Consider the following 25,321-nt stretch of genomic DNA (forward strand, 5'->3'; position numbering starts at 1 on the left):
GATGGGCACTTGCTACTGGCTGCTGCAGTTTCCCACCCATCCCTAGAATGTTTATTGTTGGTGAGGGGACAATGTTTGGGGCAAGATTGTTAACATTTCTCTCTTGTTTCAAGATAAATCCCAAAACACTGTTTGAAAATAAGGACAGAAGTTCCTGAAGGAGGGGTCAGTTTGACCAAGGTAGGTGCTTTTCCTTGCCAGAAGGGGCTCGGGGCTGTAAAAGCTGGGGGTGAAGCGAGGGGGCAAGTCACCGGGACGTACTTCCGGTCCCCCTCTGGCGACGCCGGCCCTAGGCCGGCGGACATTTTACTTAACCCATTACCGAGCATTCGGGCACGAACTAGCAGTTACGCTATCCCCATGTATAAATAAACAAAGCCGCTGCCTTTATACCTCCAGACCGTGTCTGTCATTATTTGTTTGTTCTGTGTGGGTAATGGTACAAGGGAAGGGGGGAAGCTCACGCCTCCCTGGTCAAAGTAAAACATTTACGAGTATGCTTTGTCAGTGGTTGTGAATCTTTTTTGTCGAGAAGCACCCCGCTTCACAATGTTCAGTTGCCCCTACAATAGAGCAGACAGCTACACACACACACATATACACAGTCACAGAAACAAGAAAGACAAACAGAGACAATCACAGAAAAAATGGAACAGCAACAAAACAGAACAGGCAGACAGTCTTGGTTTAAAATACCAGGGTTATAATTCTGTAGTTCTTTATAATTCTAGAATAGTCCAATCTATTATTTTTTTAAGTATGAATCATCAGTATTTTTATAAAAGATAGGCTAACACCATTAGTAATGTTAACTTTTAAAAGGGAATAGATTGACAGAAGAACTACAGAATTATTACCCCGGTTTTTAAACCAAGAATGGGTACATGATACCATAAAGAGAGGGGTTATTTGCAGTAGAAACTAATGCTTTTTACAGAAATTCTAAATATATCAATTAGCGGGAAAAAGGAATATCTTAAAAATTTTAAAACATTACATTTGAATTCCCTTAAAAATCCATAAATGTACAAATTTAAAGGATCTATTACGAACAAGAGAAATAGAATCACTCAGTGATAAAAGCTAGAATACTCAACATACTCACCTATACAAACCTATAAGAATCCTGGATTTATAATGTTGTCAGCTACAACAAGATTTAAAGGGTATCAGCAGGTATCATGCACCACACAATCCGTAATGGCCACATCTCCCACCGGGTGGGGGAAATACTGTTACATAGGTATAAATTGGACCCACATATTCTCATGCAGAAAAACTGTGTTGGGTGTAGAAAATTCTTCCATTGGCTTCTTTGATATAGTAAAAATGTTGTTGGATGACCTGTTTATTTATTCTGGTCAGTATTCCTTTGACTCTCTAAAGGTCTATCTTGGACTTTTTATTGTTGGGAGATATCTCTGATGTAAGGTATTGATGGTAACTTCCATCTTCCAAACGAATGAGGGAATATAATTCAGTTCTTTTCCAAATAACTGGTCATCTTTTCAAGGGAGTCTGTGTTTGTACTATCTTTCATTGAGGAAAAAAACTTTTGTTACCTTTTCATGCAATGTTGATGGGGGCATGAACAGATAGAAAGATTAACTCCTTGCGAGCCATTATGACATTCTCAGGACATTAGACTGCCCAGTACACTAGTACACGTCATATGACATCAGAGCAACATGGCTTTGTTGCTAATTTTCTAAATTACTGTAGAAAAGGCAGAGCAGTGAATACAATCTGAACAGAAGATGAGGACCCTCTACATCCATTTATTTCATCAAATGCTCTGTGATCATTTAAAAGAGCAATGGCTCCATGGCACTCTGAAACCATTGTATACAGTATATTCTTTTGTATAAACATTGTATAAATACCGCCGACTGCGGTGTTTCCCTTACTTTGCATGGGGTGCGGTCTCTGCTTGAATCAAATGTAAGCTGTGGTAACATCTAGCATTATCCCAGGACTTTTTTTCATCATTAGACCAAGGGGTTTTTGATTCAGAGACCCCCAGTTAGTGCCTTGTTATTGTGGATTTGTGGGTTCATGTGGATCCTTATTTTATGAAGTGAATGTTATTGTTTATTTTTACTAAGTCTAATATAAAGGTTATTATCTTTACTGACTGTGGGGCTTATGCAGAGAGGTACTGCTTAAATTCGCCACAGGATTGTAATTTATAGTTGTGGTATGCAGGGAACTCCGGTAGCGCGGTGTGCAGGAAATGGCTAATTAGGCGAGTTTCACTTGGTGTGAAACTCGCCATTCTGAGCCGCGCGGTATTAGCCCATAATACAGCCAACTTTTGTTGGCGGGCAAAATTTCCACTAAACGCGCCATTTAGTAGCTCCGATTGGCGCGTTCATGCGCATCGGAGCTACTGGAATCTTGCGTTTTTTCGCAGTGGCGAGATCACGCTTCTCGCCACCCGTCTGGCGAATTTGAATAGCCCCGCCAAATTCTCACCACTATCTCTTTCAATGCAGACATTTTTGGCGCAAACCTGCCGAATTTGACCTTAACGTGCCTCTCTGCATAAGCCCCTGTGTGTTTTTCCCTTTCTTGCGCTTTCTTTTTATTTGCATTGTATATATACTGCAGACCCTCCAACATTTGGAAAACAAAAAATAGCTACACTTTAAATAGATACAGGACATAACAAAAACAGGTGTAGTACCTGAATATGTATAGTTGGAGGGTATGGTTACTGTTATAGCTCAACTATTATAATGGAAACTTTTTAAAGTGTTTGTTGCAAGCAATATTTATACACAAAGTACAGTTGTGTGCTGCAAAAAGATAGAATTATTCTAAAAACTATATTGGAGGGCCCCCTTGTGGCAAATCTACTATAGAATATCACACATGGCTCTATAGACTGATATCCTCAGTCATTGGAGAGTTAGGTAGGCAAGCGTAGTGTAGTGTTAGGAAAGTATTAACACCTGTGGTGCCTGTGGTATACAGTACATTAGTATGGGGGCTAATGTATTTTATGCCATTATTTTGTTTTCTCCTGGTGCAATATTAACTCACTTTTACCAGGGTTTGATAACTCCTGACAATTTACTTATTTTCATCCAAAAATATTATTTTATACTCCATGTGGGAAGACAAAACACACTTGAGAAAGAGATACCCGAGAAATATGCAAATAAATTGGGAATACATATTACAGTATTTTATTTTTGCATATTTCCTAGCTATCTCAGGTTAGTTGTGTCTCCCCATGTGGAGTAAAGGGTAATCTATTTAGAGATATGGTGTATATAAGTCAATAGGCTCTCTCTGTCACTCTCTCCCCTTCTCCCTCCCTCCCTCATACCTTAGGCCGGTGAGATTCCTGGTTGTGACTTTCTGACCAAACAGACAGCTTACTGAATAGCTCATACATATGTAGATGTGCCCGATTTGGATAACACACAAACTTGGATACTCAGGACCAAATTGCGTCAAAAACTTGCATTTTTCCACGGTTTGGATACGGGCTTAATGAATATGGTGAGATGCACTTATTGCAGTTTAATGGATGATAAGCCCATTCACTATCAAGGTTGATTGGACTACTGAGGATATTTGAATCACCAGACAGAACACGGGTATAACAAAACAGAATTAATTTAGCCGGAGCTAACCGTAAAATCACATAGCACAACAATACTTTACTTGCACAAGGGGACAATGGTGCACATCTAATCTCACTAGATGGAAGGTGCTGCCAGCTTACCTCCTTGAGTCCTCTTGGTACCAGAACAAGCGTGTTTCTTTTGCACGAATACAAAGTCCATAAAAGTATAAAGGTGCAATCCTAGTACAAGAGCATGACTGGGAAAAAAAATTCTTGTGGGTAAAAGGTGCTACGAAGCTAGTTGACCTCCCAGGATCTTCTTAAGGTTGGAATAAAAAGTAAGTATAGTCTGGCTAAAGACTTGCGGCTTGCGTCCTAGTAGTAAAACACACAGCCTTTACAAAGACTGAATGCAGGCAGGTAACCCGATCACGCGGGACATAGGACTGAGTTACAGGAACCCAGGATGCACACAGAGGGCCTGAGACAAAGTGACAGTTATACCCTTTCCTAATTAGAAAGGATGAAGAACAGCAGGTGCGCACATTTCATCAGGACATGGAAGAGAATAAAGACACCCAATAGTGCAATATTGTCTGTTTCAACAAATACAGTGTTGATGAAGACTCAAAAGATTTTACACTCACACATATTAGACGTGATGATCAGGCAGTGTGTTTGTATAAGTAACCAACTTTTCACCAAACAGGTACTCCGTGTTTACACAGGTATTATTCCATGGGAAGGGAGAGAAATTCCACATATAGAAAGGAAAAAGCAAAAATAGTATAATATTGTTTTTATTTAAAATAACAAAGTAATGCACTTACTGTACATAAGTGACTTTGTGGTGAGCATTTAGACCACCCTGGGTCAATTTGGACGAACAGCACTTCACACAACAAAAGCTTCTGCTTCACGGCCGATACAGCATCCACTGGGCTAGATGGTGCAGTCCTTCGTTTTCAATGTCCCCAACAAAGTGTCCTCCAGCAGTGCAAGACTCCACCCTACGCGCGTTTCAATTTATTAGTCTTCCTCAGGGGCTAATCTAATAATATCTGGTGTTCCTCCCCTTAAATAACCTGTCGCCTTCCTGCTTGTGACGAGTTATTGGTGACGTCATTATGCATGCCGTCACTATGACACGTCATCACGTGTCTCAAGTTTGTTTACATTCTGAACACAATGCGCAGTAACAATTTTGCTGCTGCCATACAGCTAGTCTCTAAAAGGAAGCAGTGTGATTGCATGTATCTATCTTGGATACCCATAATAACACCCTCATGTGTCCCAATCCAGACACTATATAGATATAAATAACGCTCCATTTAGACACATGCAAATCAGACCAGCAGAGACATAAACATAGAATAATTACAAATAGTCAAAAAACTACACATAGGTAATTACATTTAAAAGTGATAACATAATCACAATTGTTTCCTTGTGTGTACATTAAATTAATTTCTTATTTGGACTTTATTCCGTAGTTTATTATCATTATTTCTTTAGAGACAGTGAGTGCTGGAACATTTGTGTTTGTTTGTATATGATTTTAGCGGGATTAGGGTCCTCTAGGTTCCGATTGCACCCTGCAGTAAGTATCTCATTACCATTTACTAGAGTGCTGTCTATCACTTTTGTTTGTATTATTTAAATATGACTAATAAATGGAAAAGTAAATCCCTTCATAACTCCAGTAATGGTAATCATATTAATCCCAGGATCAAAATTCTTCCTATGTTTGCCTATGTGGTATATCTCTGTGTACTGTATCTTTCCTTTCTAAGAAGATGTCTAACCATTTCTTAAAGATACCTATTGTATCTGCCATCACAGTCTCCATGGGTAATAAAGTCCACTTTTTAACTGCTCTTACTGTAAATAATCCTTTCCTTTACTGCTGGTAAAATCTCCTTTTCTCTCAATATCAAGGGATTACCCGGGGTTGCTTGTACTGTCCTTGAGATGAGTAGATATTTTAAAGGTTTCTTGTATTGACCCTGAATATGTTTGTAAATAGTTATGATATTCCCTCTCACATGCTTCTTTTTTAAGGCAAACACATCTAATCAAGCTAGCCTTTTGTCATGTCAGATGTTCCATTCTGTTTATTCATTTGGTGGCTCTTTCCTGTACTTTTTCCAGTTCCATAATGTAATTTTATGGATTAGTGCCCAAAACTGCACTCCATACTATATGTAAAAAAAAAAAAAATTCACAATAAAGTTTGTATTTTTATGAATCTGGGTCCATACATTATCCTGGAGATGCATTCCATATTTTACTCTCTTAATTACATCTCCAGATGTAAGAAGATTGACTGTGTTCGGCATCAGGGTAAACTGCATGATTGGGGCTGCCGTGGTGCCGGAGGATTAACGTTGCGGGGTCTGATCCGGATGCATGGACGCCTCATAGCTAGATCGTAGCAGACACTGTCTCTGTAGCAGCAGCTTTTTGCTTTTCATCCATGACTCTAAAAACAGTAAGTCATGCTACATCTGTTACAGTAGTGCTTACACAGATACAGCTGAACCCCGTTATAGTGCGTCCCTATATAACGCGAATCCGCATATAACGCGGTTTTCACGTGGCTCCCGGTTTTTTTTTTAAATATTTTTTTTTAAATATTTTTTTTACATTTTTTTTGCACACTGCACACTGCACACTACACACTGCACACTGCACACTGCACACTGCACACTGCACACACTCCCAGAACTCACTGCACACACTCTCACTGCACACACTCTCACTGCACACACTCTCACTGCACACACTCTCACTGCACACTCTCTCACTGCACACACTACCAGCACTCACTGCACACAAACTCCCAGCACTCACAGCACACAGCACTCACAGCACACACAGCACACTCATAGCACTCACAGCACACTCTCACAGAACACTCTCACAGCACACTCTCACAGCACACTCCACTCACACCTCCCACTCCCCCTCCCTACCTTTGGAGATCGGAGCGGAGCTGGCATCAGGAGGAGGGGGGGGTGTCGGGAGGAGGGGGGTGTCGGGAGGAGGGTGAGTGAGGAGCAGGCTGGGCCTCAGAGGGCCGCGTGGGCTAGGCCCAAAACTGATTATGCCGTGGAGGGCCATTAGGTGTGGGGGCCTTGGGGGGGGTAGGAAGTGGATGCCAGTGGAGGGGGATGGATGCCGGTGGTGGGAGGTAAGGAGCAGGTTGCGGCTGGACTCGGAGGGCCGCTGCTGGGGGACATGTAGGGCTTCCGGCCACCTCTTCCTTCCCTCCTTACTCCCTCCCGATTGGGCGCACGGCGGCCATTTTTTTTTAATATTATTTTTTTGCGGTGGCCATTTTGTTTTTTTCGCGACCCCGTTACTAACGCGGTGGTCTCGGGTGGACCCCGAGGACCGCGCTATAACGGGGTTCAGCTGTATTTCCAGTGCAGAGAACGCCTGAGATAGACTTCTCTGAAGATGGAACAGGTTAACAACTAACCTCAATGGACACTACAAGAGAATGAACTAGTGCACAATAAAATAGGTGAGAAAAATGCTCTTATAAGAAGCTAAGCTAGAACAGATGTTCTATTGCATGAGGACACAATTTTGAGCTAACCAGTGCACAGTAACCCACCAGGAAATTATTTGAGTGTTAAGAGCTCCTTATAAACGAAGTAATATGTAAAATTCACTAATTATTGATTAAGGATTTATATCCAAATTACTTACATTTGTTTAGTGTTAATGGCATCTATGTTATCTTTTCTTTCTCCCATTCTACCCATGTTATGATCATCACCTGATTACCCCCAAGTGGAGGAGCTTGGACTCCGTTACCTGATTAATACCTCAGGACATCACATGGTTGGAACCATTTACTCCATAGTGTGTTTATAACCCTCATTGTGGTATATCAGAGGAGACATTAGAGTCTATTTTTCTGCTATATGTATCCCTTGTGATCTTGGTTGGTCAGATGATGTGTTTGGTAGCCATTGATAATTTGTCAAATTTTGATTTTAATTCATTTGTATATTTGCATCATTCACAATCACAATCAGTACTCACTTTATAATCTCATTTAGTAGTAGCGCTACACAATCTTTCTTTTCACATCTATATTTTAATGTCACACCAATGAAATTCATATTATAATCCCCATGTTTATTTATATATTTGAGCCCAGGTGTTAGACATTCTATTGGAAAAATCTGTTTAGATCCATGGAACTATATTTTCTTGTCGGCTGCCTTTACAGCAGGTAGGAAAATGGGCAGACTACAGTAGGTGCCATTGGCCCATTGCCTTCTAAATTTTGAATCCCCTGACAAAAAATGGTAAGCATATATTTAGCCCAATTATATTTATTTGGTATATGAATCAAACCAAGGAACCACAATACATTTCCAGCTATTTTGTCCTTCCAAGCTACATTTTCATCAATTCAGTATTTACCAGAATTTACTCAAGTAAATTGGGCTAGGCGATATTCTGTATTTACGGAATCATACCCAAATGTGGCCATTTTTATGTGATTTCTGAATTATGTAATGCCTAACTTTCAGATCAGTATCCATGCTCAGCTTTTCAAAATCAAGTTCCCCTATAGGTGGCTAAAATCAAATCAAAAGAAATGAAAACACATTCTGTAAAAGCTGTGGACACCTGCTGCCTTTGCCAGCATTTTTACATCACCTCATCCTAAACTCCTTTCTTTATCTCTTCCTGGCGTACAGCAATATATGATCAGAGATTTCCTACTGACTACTGATTTGATGCTGCTCTGTATTCCTTCATGAGCTAAAAGGAGATGGTTCACAAGTTAATAGGACCATCATACCAATGATTTTCATATAGCAACACCACAGGAAAATTACAGCTTTGAGAACTGAACTTCAGTTGACACTTCCATGAACAAGAACATAATCTTTAAATGTTTCTGGAAGCAGTAGATTAACAATGACATTGGGGAAAGAGAATGTGAGTCGTTAGCATTAATTGGCTATTAATTTCCACTGATTACAGATCACTCCCAGATAGAAATGTCTACCATACCAGGGTGATGCTCACATTTTAATATATATTACTCTTCAAGTTGTTGCAAGGCCAAATACACTTACTGTGATGGAACCGTTATCATAATTAACTTTGTAAAATGATGAACCCACCTAATGATTTTTATATACAACCTACCTTGGAATACCACAGAAATTGTGACTTCAGAAAGTCTATAACAAGTCTTTAAATGTTTGCATATTATGAATGTTTACCAATAGATAATGCACTAGGAAAGTACATTTTACCTAATTAATATATCCATTAATTTAAAAAAAAGTTCTAATTACTGACTGTGAACACAGGGTTTGATTTATTATTGTCTTTCAGCTGAAAACTGGTGCAAAATACAATCTGCACCAGATTTCTTAAAAGTTAAAATCCAATTGCTTTCCAAGGGAATCTTTACTTTTGATCAATGTTGTACTATTTGGCACCCAAATAGTCTCCACGTAGGGAGACTTTGGGTTCTATTGACCAAAGTCTCATGGCTGCAAAATTGGAGCAAAAGCATTGCAAAAACAGAAATATATTTATTAAAGAAAAGGAATCCCATTGAAAACATTATGATTTTTTCCTTTGCAAAATCTGGTGCAATTCTTTTTGCCCTAAATTTGAAAGCAGGAGGCTTTAATAAATAACTTCCCTTGTATCTGTACTCTACCAACAACTGCAAAGACACAGAACAGTTGTTGTTTTTGTCTTTGGATAATGGTAATACTGTATATACAGATGCAGCGGCCATTATCCGATCATTTCAAGGGTTGTATTCCTTTGCACACCACGTGTTGGCTTGAGATTTCTTGAAATTTTCCTGGTGAAAGAAGCGAGTTTACTAGTGTTTTGATCGAGTGCAGAAAATTGCATTTTAGCGTTTTCTGCAATACCGTTGAGAAACTCAAGTGGGCGATCACGAGTTGTCTTAAAAAATCAAATTGCAATTCAACCTGTCTTTTATTCCAGTACAGTACTTCAAGTGTGTGTGTAATTATAATTTGAAGATTAAAAATATGAGTTCATATACAGTTCATGGGAAAGAAGTATTTTCTGAGGCTCCTTAGCTTTTAGCCATACAAAAATTCTCAAACTCTAGAAGATTTAAAATATGAACACACACAACAAAAAGTATTTTAAACGAATTAAATGTTTTATTTGTACAGGATAATAAAGTAAAAATTAATAATACAAAAATTCAACTTCGCTCTCCTTCCGAATGTAAAATATATAATCCACACATGAGTTTGTGTCAAATTGGAACCTTGTTGAAACGCATATGCGTGTCATCACAGTTCTGTGCATGCGTGTATGTCAAATTGTCAATTGTATCTGTTGTACAGTAGTCTTGCTCTTTGTGTATCTATAGCACAGTAATGTACTGTATATAGTAAAAACACTGTTTATGTGCTACAGTATATTGTAGTTATATACTGTAGTATACTGTACAGTATCTCTATGAGACACTTTTATATATTTAAATGCATTTAGAACTTTACATTACAGTATGTCAGAAAAAGAATTGATAGTCCTCCAGCGCGTGGTCTTATTGCTTCTTTCTCCGTATTATGTAGAGAGAAAAACAGAAAACAAAAACAAACCACAAACCAGTGGTATAATATGCGTTGATATCACTAGGGATGTTAGTATAGAGATGAAGTTAAAGAACTTAACACTTGCCTGTGCTTTCTTCTTGCAGCATGTATTCCTCTATACCCTTCCTGCTGTTACCTGTCAATACGGGGGTCCTTTCTATCTCCACTCTCCTAGTAATAATCAATAGGAGTGTAATAAGGTCCCAGGTGAATGAATCTCAGGAAGGCATCACATGTATTGTAGGAAACCCAAGCAGGCAATGAAATCCAATTGCAGATAATTGTTTGTTTGGGATCCCCAGAGGATCACTCAAGGCTTGGGAAAGAAGCCGAATCAGCCCTGATCAGGATCTTGAATAAAAAGCAGTCTCTTTTTGATCACAACCTGTGCATTTAGAGAATGTCACATACAGTACACCTCTGCACGCTGTAGTGTTGCTTGGAGTTGCTATGGACGCTTTGGTGCTGACAGAGCTCTCCCACACCTACAAACAACCGGCTGTCAGCACCAAAGCGTGCATAGCAACTTCAAGCAACACTACAGCGTGCAGAGGTGTACTGTATGTGACATTCTCTACCTGGACAGGTTGTGATCAAAAAGAGACTGCTTTTTATTCAAGATCCTGATCAGGGCTGATTCGGCTGCTTTCCCAAGCCTTGAGTGATCCCAAACAAACAATCATCTGCAATTGGATTTCATTGCCTGCTTGGGTTTCCTACAATACATGTGAAGCCTTCCTGAGATTCATTCACCTGGGACCTTATTATACTTCTATTGATTATTACTATGAGAGTGGAGATAGAAAGGACCCCAGTATTTGCAGGTAACAGCAGGAAGGGTATAGAGGAATACATGCAGCAAGAACAAAGCACAGGCAAATGTAAAGTTCTTTAACTTCATCTCTATACTAACATCCCTAGTGATATCAACGCATATTATACCACTGGTTTGTGGTGTGTTTTTGTTTTCTGTTTTTCTCTCTACATAATACGGAGAAAGAAGCAATAAGACCACGCGATGGAGGACTATCAATTCTTTTTCTGACGTTCACACATGGAGGAGGTTCAATAACCTCCCGGGGACTCTGGCTGCGGGACTACAACTAACTTTATTGAATTTGAAATGTACAGTATTGTTAAAATAGGTCTGGCGCCGTTCTACCACTTTTTGCCCACATTACAGTATGTAGTGGATTTTAATGATTTTTATAGTGTACTGTATGTCAAAGATTAACAATATTTAGATATACTATATTTAAACTACTGTACATCAGTACTTTATTTTTTTATAGTACTATTTAAGCACTAAAAGCAACTTAATTTCAAGATTGATATACTGTATACGGTACTGTACTGTATGTCAGATATTTATATATATTTAAATGCCTTTACAACTTTATGTATAGTACGGTGTAGTCCTGTACCTGTACTACTGTAAGTGTGTAAACAGTAAAACATGAACACACTCAAAAATTATATGTAAAGAATGAACCATTCTTTTTTTTCTGGATAACAAAGGAAAAATGTATAATACAAAAATACAATGTCGCCTCTTCTTCCAAATGTACAATCTTGTCTTTTTCTTCTTCTCAATGGCTTGTGCTTCTTGGACATCTTGGTCTGTAAAGAAAGAGACAATATTATATATTTACAATCTCACCATACATTATTCAATCCCGATTTTGGGGGAGAAAGGGCATGCCTTGTATCTTTTGCTTTTGGGGGGGGTGGAATAGACAAAGCATGCATTGCATGTGCTACAGCGCTTTACCATAGGACTAGAGGTTTACAGTACATTAGGTTTTGGGGAGTTTGGGGGGAAAAGGCATAACATGGGGAACAGTATATTATGACTACAGTGCCTTGTAACTTCTGCTTTGGGGGGGAGTTGGAGACAAAGCGTGCATGACATAGGGTTCAGCACTTTACAATATGACTAGAGGTTTACAGTACTGCTGCGGCAGCTTTTATTCTAACAAATCGCCAGTTTTTCCCTGGCTTTTTCCTGGAATGCGACGCTCCTCACTTGGCACATGCCGCGTTCATTTTGCGTTCCCAGCCACGGGTCATGCGCGGCTGACGCGCGGTTCATGCGTTTATTGAGAATGGTTCGGATTTAATAGGTTGCAGTTCTTCGCGTGTCCGCCAGATGGCAGATATTCATGAATTGTAATGCGCATGTGCTTCAGTAATGTGTCGACTTGCAGGTGTTTCTTTTAAAAAATATACCATGGTGTGCTATTGTAACTTGGCCTTGAGACAGAAGGAAGAGGTTGCAAAAATGTATCAATTTAGGCTTTTCATATTAAAGAAAGACAAAGACCAGTTTCAGTTACAGTATTCTCCAGAGACCCGCCCACCATGAGTGTTCAAGTGCAGCCCGCTTTCCAAAAACCCGACAGAAGTTACGCGTATTTGATATGGGCCGCGATTAATGCAACAGAGGATAAGATGGCAACAGTTGTTCAAATTTATCAGTATTTTATCGAAAACTATGACTTTTACAAATTTTTGCCAACTCCTCATACGTGGAAGCGTGCAATAAGGAAAAGGTTATGTAGCGATCCCTGTTTTTATCGTATTGAGCCACAATTTGTTGGAGGGTATTGGTGTATATCACTGGCTTTTTCCTGTATCTATGATCATGATGACGGCAAAAGGCGAAGGGTCGTGTTAAAACCAACTAAGAAACGACAGTCGCTGCCAAGCAATGCACCAGCACCGGCTTCCAAAGACGGTCCCGCCGTCAGTGACAACCCTGAGCCTGAGCCGGATTTTGCGTGCAGTTTCGATCAAGCTTGCATGTACACAGGCGGCACACTTTATTTGAGTACGGCTCATTCCGCAAGCCGGGATATGTCCCGGCTTGCGAGCCGCACTCCCTCAGGGTGCCGCGCATCACCGATGCGCGGTCACGCGTCATCGGGTGCCTGTGCCTGTGCCGCCCCGAGGGAGCCCTGGTGTCGCGCGGATGTGAGGACGGCGGCGGGACGTTCCGGGGGACCCGGCGGACCCGGTGAGGAGAGGGGGAAGCCCCGATCGGCGGGCCTCTCCTCCGAGGCTTCGGCGCGTGCCCGGCACCCTCCGGCGCGCGCCAGGTTACTGCTGCGGCCGAGAACGGGCAAATGCTCGAATAAACTCGGCCGCAGCAGTACCTAAGCAATTTCCAGCCTCATCAGTTGACTACAGGTGGACTTGTCCCACTGCAAACTATTGACGTGGATGATCAAGAACACTGGACTGGCAGTGGACCGGCGCCGGCGCCAGCTGAATGGGAAATACTATGGTGAGTATTGTTGCCGTATTATTTTCTGTGTTTTTATTATTTTGACAATACAGTATCAATATCGGTGCGATTCAAAAGTCAAGCGATTCTCCTGTAAGCAATATCATTGGCTGAGCGGCTTCTACAGTACTGCAGATACTGAACAATTGGGGGAACGCTAGGCGCATGCGCATTGGAGCCTTCTCGAAATGCATATGCGTGTCATCGCATCGACGGTAGGCGCATGCGCATGTGAACAGGAGATGCCCCCCCCCGAGAAAATTATTGGTGGGACTGGCTGGGTACTTCTTTAGGGGGCTGACCATTACAGTAAAACTTTTCTTTTTGTTTTTCCTCAGAAAAGAAAACGGCTAATGGAGGGATTTTGATGGATAATATCGCTTTGTGTAACAATGCCTGCACATTGCTGAATCGGATTAAAAAACCCACGTACCAGAGTCTACAGTTTAGTTGCCGTTGTTATTGATTAGGATAGAATACTGTACCTGAAACAGTATGCTGATGTTTTCCGGCCGTACAGTATACTGTACAATACTTTTTTATATACAGTACAGTATACTGTGTAATAAACCCGAAAAAATAAAAACTATGCATTTATTCTACATGTATCACATACATTATGTGTCTTCTATAGTATACAGTGCCAGTACATACAGTATAGTACAGTTTGTGTCTTCTATTTTTTTTTTAATACTCTTATACTGAGCATGCCTACAGTATACAGTGCAGTATGCCTCGACATTCTAGAAACACTGTATTTTGTTACAGTAGCAAAAGAGCAAATGGAAACAATGTAAGACAAATCAACATGTTCTTTTATTGGTGGAGTAAGTACAAAAACATTTATTTACAAATACTGAACAATGTAGAAACATTTTAAGTGCACAGCAATTCAAAACATCAACAGGTGTATGGTTTACTGCTACATTTGTGAAAACATTTATGTCAGTCAGTATGGTTTACAGTCACATGTTTTAAAAACAAATTCTTTATTCATAAAATAAGCAAAATGCAACATCTCCTTTATTAAAGAATGACAAGTCAAAACATATACTGTACAGTGGGATGGTGTGCAAAACAGTCTGCACCACTACAGTCCTTGAGGGCAGCAAACAGGGCGGGTTTTCAGGGTAACCTTTGAAAACCGTGCCTGTTTGCGGCCCCCAGGGACTGGTGTGTGGACAGCAAATTAAAACATTTCTGTATAAATACAAGTAAAAAAACACACAACAACATCTCCTTTATTTAAGTACAGCAGGTCAAATCATGTACAGTACAGTACAATACAGTTCAGCACAACAGTATGGTCTTACAGAAAGTCCTCCGCATTGTCCGTCCATGGCCGATTCCTTGCATGGCGCAAAATGCCATTAATGCAGTCTCGAACGCCTTTCATTACAGGATCTGTAATTGGATAAAAGCGCCGCCTTTCATTCCGAATGTTCCGTCTTAAATTGGCAGGAAGCGCCTTTTTAACGCAATTTCCGTCGTAGTTCACTTTGAAGGCCCAGTCGCAGTACAACGAGTAGGGAACATGGTGCTTAAAAAGTAACATGGCATACTTGTGGGGTGCACCAGCATTCTTCACCCTATACTTCTCCCTGAGCGCCGGTGGCAGATCGCACAGGGTGATGTCGGGCACCGTATCAATGCGAGCGACTGTAGGTCTTTTGGGAGTGGATGTGCTTGAGGCGACGGGCGATGGTAGGTTGTCTGGGAGAAAGCTTTCCTCCGGTCTTGGTCGCCGTGTTGTCTCCTGGCGTGGTCTTGACGGGGTTGTCATGTCCTCCTCAACAGCATACATGTACACTGCAGTGGAGGGGGTGCGCTTGGTGATGGAAGGGGGTCGAAGGCCCCATTCATCACATCCATGTCACCCCCTGCTCCAGCGTCGGGGAAACAGGCATTAACACCGAGCAAATAATGTATGCCCGCTATGTCAGCCTCTATCTTCTCCATCCGTCGATCCATCCGTTGATCCATATGTATCATCCGTTGATCCATTTGTAGCATCCTTTGCTCCACATTTAGCATTGTCTCCAGAAGCAGATCTATCTTTGCTAGCACAATAGAATTCCAGGGGAGATCCACAGTTATCCCATTCAGCATCCGGTCTAACGAGCTGCTTCTTGTGCATGGCGTGTGAACATCTGGGGGGATGGGTGCAACAGAGGATGAGATGGGGTTTCCATGGAGAGAAGCAGCAGCGACATCGAAGAAGAGTGGAGGAGGTGACCTGTGGATATCCGGTAGAGGAGAAGCAGCAGCGTCGTCGAAGAGGGATGGAGAAAGTGACCTTTGGATTTCTGAGCGAGAAGCAGAGTCGTCTAAGAGCAAAGGAGAAAGTGACCCGTGGATTTCAGAGGCAGCGTCGTCGGATAGAACTGGAGAAGATGGCCTGTGGGTTTCCGTGAGGGCGGCGGCAGCGTCAAGGACGAGGGGTGGAGAAGACGGGCTGAAGATTTCCGGGACAGCGGCGGCAGAGTCGTCGAAGCGTATGGGAGGAAGTGGTCTGCGGGTTCGATGAGTTGGCTGCCAATCGTTTTGCGTCGAGAGTACATCACCGTATAGGCATACCCCGGTTTAAGTACACTCACTTTAAGTACACTCGCGAGTAAGTACATCTCGCTCAATAGGCAAACAGCAGCTCACGCATGCGCCTGTCAGCACATCCTGAACAGCAATACCGGCTCCCTACCTGTACCGAAACTGTGCGCATGCGGGGAGACTATAGAGACTGTTACAAATGCATTATTTCCATCAGTTATGCACGTATATGACGTTTGCAGTACAGTACATGCATCAATAAGTGGGAAAAAGGTAGTGCTTCACTTTAAGTACATTTTCACTTTACATACATGCTCCGGTCCCATTGCGTACGTTAATGTGGGGTATGCCTGTATATCTTCTTGACATAATAAGGCTGACATCTATGAAAACCCTTAGCCTTTGGGGTCAGCAGAAGGTTTTCTTTATTGGCCTTAGCCTGTCGCTTTTGCCTTGGCGTGGAAACGGCAACCGCCTTTCGCCTTTCGCTTTTTCTGCTTACAAAAATCAGAGCCCTACTTACAAGCAGCAAGGTATATACAGGCAATGCAACAAAGAGTCCTCTGGGTGCTGCTGATGTTTTGTCAGAGATGTAATTCCTGCTGCACCGCGACTCTCGTGCTGACCCTCCCTCCAGGGGTTACCAGGAACAGTGGCAGTGTTGGAGGCCCGCTCGTGGGGCTCACAGCTCTACTCCACGAGAGGCTGTTCTCCTCACTTCCTTCTCCGGTTACACAAGCTATCTCAGTGCGCCCACGCGCGAGTGTGCCCGTGCCCTTTAAGGGACAGTGTGTGCGTCCTGTATGCCAAGAACTGACGGCTGCAATGGGGCGCAAATGTAACCAAGTGTCCCAATAAGTCCAGTACCAAGCTCAAAGTGACTGTGTCACCTGCCCTACGCGTTTCGTGGACGTTACTCCACTTCCTCAGGGAATACAAAGACTGACACTAAATGACATATACATATACCCTAACCAATTAAAGTTAATTGCCCAATTAGGCTGTATAGCTTGCATGTCATTAATATCAGATCACTACGTCTCTAACAACATAATACACATACAATACATTAAAAACATTCAAATATCAACTCATAACCATATACCCAAAATTGAGGCCAATTGTCATATCATAATAGGCATATGTGTATACCAAAAAATGCCATATTGTGGCCAGAGGATAAACAAACTTGCTTAAACCGCTTAATATGCAATTGCTGGTACAGAGTCAAATGGGTGAGGTGCCATCCATTAGGTTATGGTTGCACTTAACTTAATGCTTGTTTTAACCCTCTCATCTACCTAAAAAGGAGCCCAGCTCAAAATCAATATTCAGCCCATATGGGCTAAGTTCATAAATCCAAAAGGCCTCCCTCCTATTGATGTGTTGAATGTTGAAAAAAGATTTAAGGACCTGTGACAGACATCAAATATCATGGACAGGCAGATTAGCATTGGTAAAAATGAACACACTACCCAGGATGCTGTATCTATTCCAGGTACTACCCGTTAGAGTTCCACAAAAGATATTAAAGAGCTAGAAAAGGAAATAACAACATTTATAAGGCATGGCAGAAAGCCAAGAATAAAGAAAAAAGTAATGGGACTACCAACAAGACTAGGGGGCATGTTTCAACCAGATCTAATGAAATATTATGAAGTGGCCAGGTTAAGTCCCCTGGTATACTGGTCAATGGAGGAGTGTACGAGACCATGGGTAGACATAGAAAGAGCAGTAGCCCAGACAAAAGACATGGCGACATTACTATGGTTAAGGAGAGAGACAAGGCAAGAGACAGTCAAAACACAACCAGTGATCTCACATTCCCTAAAACTATGGGATACACTTTGCAGAGTTAAATCTGTCTCTTCTGTTCCCTCACCCCTGACCCCAATTCTGTCTGACCCAGAGTTCACCCCAGCCATCCAATCGAAAGCAGACAACATATGGAGAGAAAAAGGCTTGGGGAGACTCTGGGATGTTGTAAAATCAGACAGGATAAAAATATTCCAGGAAATAAAAGAGGAGTTTGACCTACCAGACATGCATCTGTACCAATATTTTCAGATAAGACACTATGTCACTTCAATAGAACCTGCACAGGATGTTTTTAGACCACTAACAATTTTCTAGAAACTATACTCACCTAGGGTATATCATAAAGGAACTATAGAACAACTATACCAGACTCTGACTACATAGAAAACCGAGCTACCAAGTAAAAACAATCTAGACTGGGAAAATGATATTGAGCTAGCGCTGGAGAGTGAAGAGTGGAAGGAAATATATGAGTGATCAGTTAGATCATCTAGGTGCTCAGCAGTTCGAGAAATCAATCTCAAGATACTACATAGGTGGTATTACACCCCAGCCAGACTCCACTCGTTCTTTCAAGCCACCTCCCCCCTATGTTGGTGCAACTGTTGCCAAATAGGCACATTCAAACATATATGGTGGATATGCCAGAAGATTACAATATTCTGGAGAAACATTAAAAGACTAATAAAGAGAATCACGGGCCTGGACTGCCCATGGAATATAGAGACAGTAGTAATCCTAAAACCAACAGGGGATATAGAAAGGAATGTAGACAAACTAATGATACATATTGTGTCCTCAGCTAAGGCTGCGTCCAGGGTGAATCCAGCCGGGTGGAGGCACGCTGAGGCTGAGGGAAAGCGGGTGCTTTCCCTGGCCTTAGACCACGTGCCATCCGGGGGGGTGTCGGGGGGGGGGGCTGTGATGTCACGGAGCTGGTTCGCCCTCATTGGGCGAACCGCTCACGTGACCGGCCCTGCGCTCCGGCGAGCGCAGAAACTAAAAATTTGGTAAAACCTACGCTTCTGCACACTTGCGGAAGCGTGCACGAGCCCCTGCTAAAGCCGCTCTCATTGCAGATGGAGGGGCTCACTGCCGAGCAGCAGCGCGCCTCAGCATGGGTCAGCACCTAAGCGCTGACCATGCCCGAAGCCTAAGGCAGTTATAGCTAAATACTGGAAGCAGAATGTTCCTCCGACAATAGCAGAGGTCAAAAACAAACTAAATTATATTATGATAATGGAAAAACTTACCAGTTTAATTCAGTATAGTTATGAAGGATATCTGAAGATATGGGTACCATGGATGATCTACTGGGAAGCTAATGTTTAAAAACGTTCTGTTCACATTATATCTAGCCAGTAATCATGTATCTGTGATATGAACCAATCCAAAATGCAAATGTATATGTAATAAAGTATAAATGGAAGTACCGTGAACAAAGTCAAGATTGAAATGTACCCCCCTTACCCATTTTATCTTTTGTACCCCTCCCCCCCCCCCTCCTAAATAGAACTTGTAAAAAAGAACAATAAAATACAATTTTAAAATAAAAAAGGAGGAATATCTTCTGGTCACTTTTCTAGACCCTCACTTAAAGAAGCAAATTAAAGAATGTGTGCCTAGGGAGAAGCAGACAGTAGCACAGTGCAGGGAGAAACTTGTTTCTAGAATGCAAGCGTTGGTGGAAAAGAAAAGGCAGAGGAGAAGAGTGAAGGACTATGGCCGGACACATCACAATTAGGATGCGCACTTCAATACACTAGTGACTGCTAAAAATGCTGAACCATCACTGGGGAGTAGTAATTATAGGGTAATTCCTGATACTAGTATTAGTAGACACAGTTATGCCTCCAACTTGAACATGAAGCTAAGGTATGGTGATTGGGTTTGATGATGGTGAGAATGTGACAGTACAATGCCTCAGCTATCAACCAGCCAGCATGCTATCTGAATGAGTGTTCAGCGCTCTTCGGTTCATTTAACGGTTCATAGAACTGGTCTAGTAACACTGTGGAAAGGTTTACACTCATTACATCCATTTTCCATGACTATGTTATGCTGGTCTCCCTCTTCTGAGGAGGAGGAGGAGGAGGAGGAGGAGGAGGAGGAAGATGATTAAATAGCAAATTATGTAGAAATCTGTGTTTGTAACTAATTGTGTTCCAAATCAAATTACAATACACAGTACTTACTGGATGCCTGTGTGCTGAGCTGCCAGACTGAGCTTCCATCAGTGCACCTGACATGCATGGGTGGTTGGGAAAGGGGTGGGGGGCCTGGACACACTCCTAATAAAATGTTTGCCCTGTGAGAAACACTGTGTTTTATGTGTCATTGCCCACTGCATGTGCTTCCTCCCTGTACCTGCAAAAGAAACAGGTACTTCTACCACTGCTAGCGCTGTAATGCCTGCCTCACTAACTGAGCTTCTAGAGCTGGCATAATCCCTTTTCAGTTTTACAGAGAAAAAACTAGTTAGTTTATTGTTTTTATATTTAAAAACAAAATGGCAAGAGGGTGGTTTGGAGCATTTTTGCAGTTTTTCAGACGTAAACCGAATCTTGGCAAGTTCGTACATTTCTACTCAGTTCCTCCCTTAAAACATATGTAGCCAAGGCTGGGCCAGCAAACGTTCTGCCTTACTTCTCATGTAAGTTCTAGTAAGATCCAGGCAGTGACAGGCTATCCTATGGCTATCCTATGGGGTTTTCCCCCTCCTGCAGCCTCTGTGAGTGGCAGAAGTGGAGATGACCTGGGAGTCTGCATGTGTCTGCATGTGTCCAATAAGGATGCAGATCCTGTGCCCTCCCCATTTGCACCAAAGAGGAGGTGTCCTAAATTGAGATGAACCCAGCCCTCACAGGGTGGGGTTCAGGCAGTTCCCTCTTCCCCTTCAAGGGTTGAGGATGTAAGCCAAGTCTCCTCCCGGCTGGGAGGAAGATCTGCTCAGTCCCTCGTGGGCTGGGTGCATTCCACTACTCTAGTGAAGCCTCATCATTACCAGCAGGCCTGTACCATCCAGGATCCTGGAAGCTATCCTGACAACTGATTGCAATCGCTGTAAGAACATCATGCAGTGGCTGCAGAATAAAGACCATCCCTATTTATATATCTGGCTGAGTCGCAATCTATTAGACAGATGTATCGGGATAAAAGACTGTCATGGTGGGGATTGCCTTCATTTCTACTGGAGCCCACTATGGCTGGAGGCGCTGGCACCAAGAAAGAACATCCAGGATCACCATGAGCCTGTCCTGTTTCCCCACTACACCGCGGAACACTCAGCATGTCCTGAGCCAAACAGGTACCGAGCACCACACAGAACTGTAGCCAGGGTAAATCTCCCAGGGGGGGGAAGCATTGCTAAACATATAAAAATAAATTAATGTGCAGAGGCTCTGTTGGCATTAAATTAGCTTAGTGAATCTGTAGGCAACGCAGGGAAAATAACATCTGGCTGATTAAAAAAAATGGCTGTTTCTCCCGTTGGTGCATTGTATACGTCCAGCTGCAGCACAACACGGGTTGCAAGAACATTGTCTCCATCTCTATACTGTATCTAATAGCAGCCTTAGTTTAAGCCTAATGTGTCAAACTGACTAAACTACTGTATGCCGTCTTTCTTATATACGTTGTTCTACCAGTACCATTAAAACGGAGTTATTCATTCAATTCCAATAGTGCCGATCAGGGCATTATCCCTCTTTAATGTAAAACCCCAATGAGTTTTGTTAGTCATTTACAACCTCATTTGTCAACTAATGAACTGTTTTAGTCAAGGTTTAATTTAAACCTCATCGGACCATTTAGTGCCACACATGTCTAAGTAATGAATGATATTCACATGTACCGATTGTGACTGTAAGTAATTATCCTTCTCTTCCTGCTATTAAATATTTTGTTAGGCTATGACAAGTGAAGGGTGCCATGTAAAATACTACCAGGATGTGCAAAAAAAAAAATAATCATGCGGTTACATCGTTTTCTACAAAAAATGGGAATTCTACAATTCACTTGAGGCATTAGCAGATTTGTTCACACTCAGTAGGGTGATGTCGATGCCTCTTTCCTTAGTTCTTCAATGTGCAATAAAATAACCAAAAAGAGACAAGTGTGGTTATTTATTAAACATAGATAGTGCCGATTGGCGGACTATTGCAAAGAAACTCCAGTTGAAGTCAATAGCAGTTTCTGTGCAACAGTGCCCGATGAGGCACTATAGTAGAACAAAGAATAAGCCCCCTAATTAATATAGATATATCAAAGGTAATTTACATACACTAAAAAGTGGTACAAATGCTTGCAATGTTGGTGACATCTGCCAAAAGTTTGTTCAGATAGGAATTTGGGTGCATGGTGAATGAAGGCCCTAGAAACAGCACTAGCCCAAGCCCCACCATAGAGGAGTCCAAAAGTTACTGATGTTTGGGTTCCACAGTCCCAGGCCTTTCCCTTGAATCTTCTTTACCCTATCAATGTAGTTCTGATAAAAAAACCTTAAAAAGAGGAACATACAGTAAGACCCACACACTTGCACTCTGGTTTCAGCATTTAGTGTTACAAAAAAAATAGAAAAAGATTTTTTTTTAAATATTCTTTTTGGTATAATGTAATTATGTAATTTGACTCCTATATGCAACTACCCTGTATATAACGTGAGATTTTTTTTGGACAACTCACTGTTTTGTATAATTGATACAGGACCTTACCTGTGACTTGGTAGTGGGTATAAGGAACTGTTTGAGGGCATCTATCTTATAAATTTCAAATGATGTTAATAAACTAAGACACCAGATTTTAAAAAATGCGCTCCTAAATTGAGATCAATGATGTCTCCATACAATATGTATATACATTAAACCTATTTATTATTTATTTATAAAATATTTTACCAGGAAGTAATACATTGAGAGTTATCTTTCATTTCCAAGTATGTCCTGGGCACAGAGTTAAGACAAATAATACATGGTTACAAATACAGTTACATAAATGAACAGGGTGTACCTTATATACAAGACATTGCATGCACAGTTAAAGATAATATATATTATGGGCGCATGAAACAGTTACAAACCAGATTAAAATGTGAGACAGCCTTAGATTTGAAAGAACTTAAACAGGTGGTGGATGTGAGAGTCTCCGGTAGGTTGTTCCAGTTTTGGGGTGCACGGTAAGAGAAGGAGGAACGGCCGGATACTTTGTTGAGCCTTGGGACCATGAACAGTCTTTTGGAGTCAGATCTCAAATAATAAGTGCTGCATGTGGTAGGGGTGAGGAGCTTGTTCAGATAGCTGGGTAGCTTCCCAGAAAGAATTTGAAGGCAAGACAGGAAAGGTGAACTTTGTGCCTAGACTCAAGTGATGACCAATCTAGTTCTTTGAGCATTTTGCAGTGATGTGTGTTGTAGTTGTATTGGAGAACAAAACGAAAAAATTGCATTGTAGAGGGTGTCAAGTTTTCTAAGGTGGGTTTGAGGTGCCGAGCCATATACTATGTCTCCATAGTCAATAATTGGCATTAGCATCTGCTGTGCGATACGCTTTCTGACCAGGAGACTTAGGGAGGATTTGTTCCTGTAAAGTACCCCTAGTTTGGCATTGGTCTTGGTTGTCAGGGTATCAATATGCACCCCGAATGTTAAGTGGGAGTCAAACCATATGCCCAGGTATTTAAAACTAGTGACAGGCTTTAGGATGGTGTTAGCGTTGGTTCTAATCTGTAGCTCAGTGACTGGAAGCTTTAAAAATTTAGTCTTGGTCCCAAATACCATTGTTACAGTCTTGTCAGTGTTTAAAAACTGTTTGTTTTGGGAAATCCAGTTTTCGAGTCTCAAAAAGTCACACTGAAGTATGTGTTGAAGGTCAGAGAGGCTATGGCTTTGTGCATATAGGATTGTGTCATCTGCATACAGTGGCGACCAACTTTATTCTAACTCGGCTAGCTCCGCGAATTTCAGAATATCCCGGTGATGTGCGGTTTTGTGTCGTTTTCGCCCGGAGTGTATTGCGTTATTTTCGCGGCTGTGATTTAAGTATTTTATTCCCGCTGTCTGCAATACTGCAATGCCGTGTAAAAATTCATGGGGGCGTTTGTGAGCTGTTGTCTTTGAAGCCGTCCCCTATAACCCCTAACATACACATATAGTACTGTATATGCACATCAATGATACTATAGGCCGGCGGGGGCGAGATGTGTTTGCAGCAGAGAGAGATCCGTTGCTCTCTCTGCGCAAACATCGGCACATTCAAAATTATTTAATGTGTAGTTATGGGGCGTGAGTCCCAAATACAGTGCTCAATCTAATCTGAACTTGAATAGGTAATAAAGTTCATAAACTTTTGGGAAGTCAGCCTATGAACACAGCAAGGTATTGGACCCAGTGCTTAATAAATGCATCCACAATAACGTTATCAGATGAAAAAATAAATAAGGGTTAACATACCGTTAGTTTGTAGGATTGCGCCATACATGACCCTTGTGTTGCTGCACTGTTACCGGTCATCAAGTCTCAAAGGAAAGAGACATACAATACTCACATAGGGCTGCTTCCCTGGGTGCGTGCATCCACGCTCAGTGTGCAATGTAGTAGTAGAAGAGATCCGAAGATTCCAGCGGTGCACAGCTCATAGGAATGGGAGACCAGCAAGGTGTTGATTAAAAATATGTTTTTATTGAAAAAGCATGGTATGGGGGACACACTCTGACGCGTTTCGGACTGGCGTAGTCCTTAATCATAGGGCTGACTCGCGTCTTCAGTTCCCCCTGTCTTATACAGTAAACCCCTCCCCCTTGCGTCATCGCGCTATGTGTTTAGGCGCGAAAATCGCCGGTAAGGAACCTCATTGGTTGCTAATCTATTCCAATCAGATGCCCGATCGCGTGGGTTGGAGAATGACGTGCATGATAATAAGCCGTGCGCACAGCCCTCAGGCAGCACAAGCCGCGACGTTGCTAAGCAACCGCCATAAACAATAACATTGGTCTTCCCGGCATAACACTGTTTAAGCTGGTAATTCTCATACAGTAAACCCCTCCCCCTTGCGTCATCGCGCTATATGTTTAGGCGCGAAAATCGCCGGTAAGGAACCTCATTGGTTGCTAATCTATTCCAATCAGATGTCAGATCGTGTGTGTTGGATAATGACGCGCATGATAATAAGCCGTGCGCACACCCCTCAAGCAGCACAAGCCGCGACGCTGCTAAGCAACCGCCATAAACAATAACATTGGTCTTCCCGGCACAACACTGTTTAAGCTAGTAATTCTCATATAGTCGCCACGTGAGGGGATCGGGCAAGGGGGGGGGGGAGGGAAGGAAGAGACAATAAGACAAGGGGGAAAAGCAAGATACAATAAACATGATATAACATGTCCAATAAAGTTAATAACATACATGACAAACAAGAACAATAAACATTAAATATTAGACATTAAAAATTATGTTGCGAATCTTATATC

The 25,321-nt window shown here is 41.8% G+C and overlaps 1 long non-coding RNA gene across 1 annotated transcript in view; it reads right to left on the bottom strand.

Annotated features, from left to right (window-relative positions):
- Positions 1 to 11,222: 11,222 nt before the first annotated feature.
- The window catches only part of LOC142478723 (uncharacterized), a 132,576-nt gene continuing 118,477 nt past the window's right edge, over positions 11,223 to 25,321 (bottom strand). The window contains exon 3 of the long non-coding RNA XR_012793466.1: positions 11,223 to 11,829. This is a non-coding gene — a long non-coding RNA (uncharacterized LOC142478723). The remainder of the gene's footprint in view (positions 11,830 to 25,321) is intronic.

The sequence above is a fragment of the Ascaphus truei genome, chromosome 2 (genome assembly GCF_040206685.1).
Source record: "Ascaphus truei isolate aAscTru1 chromosome 2, aAscTru1.hap1, whole genome shotgun sequence".
Lineage (NCBI taxonomy): Eukaryota > Metazoa > Chordata > Amphibia > Anura > Ascaphidae > Ascaphus > Ascaphus truei.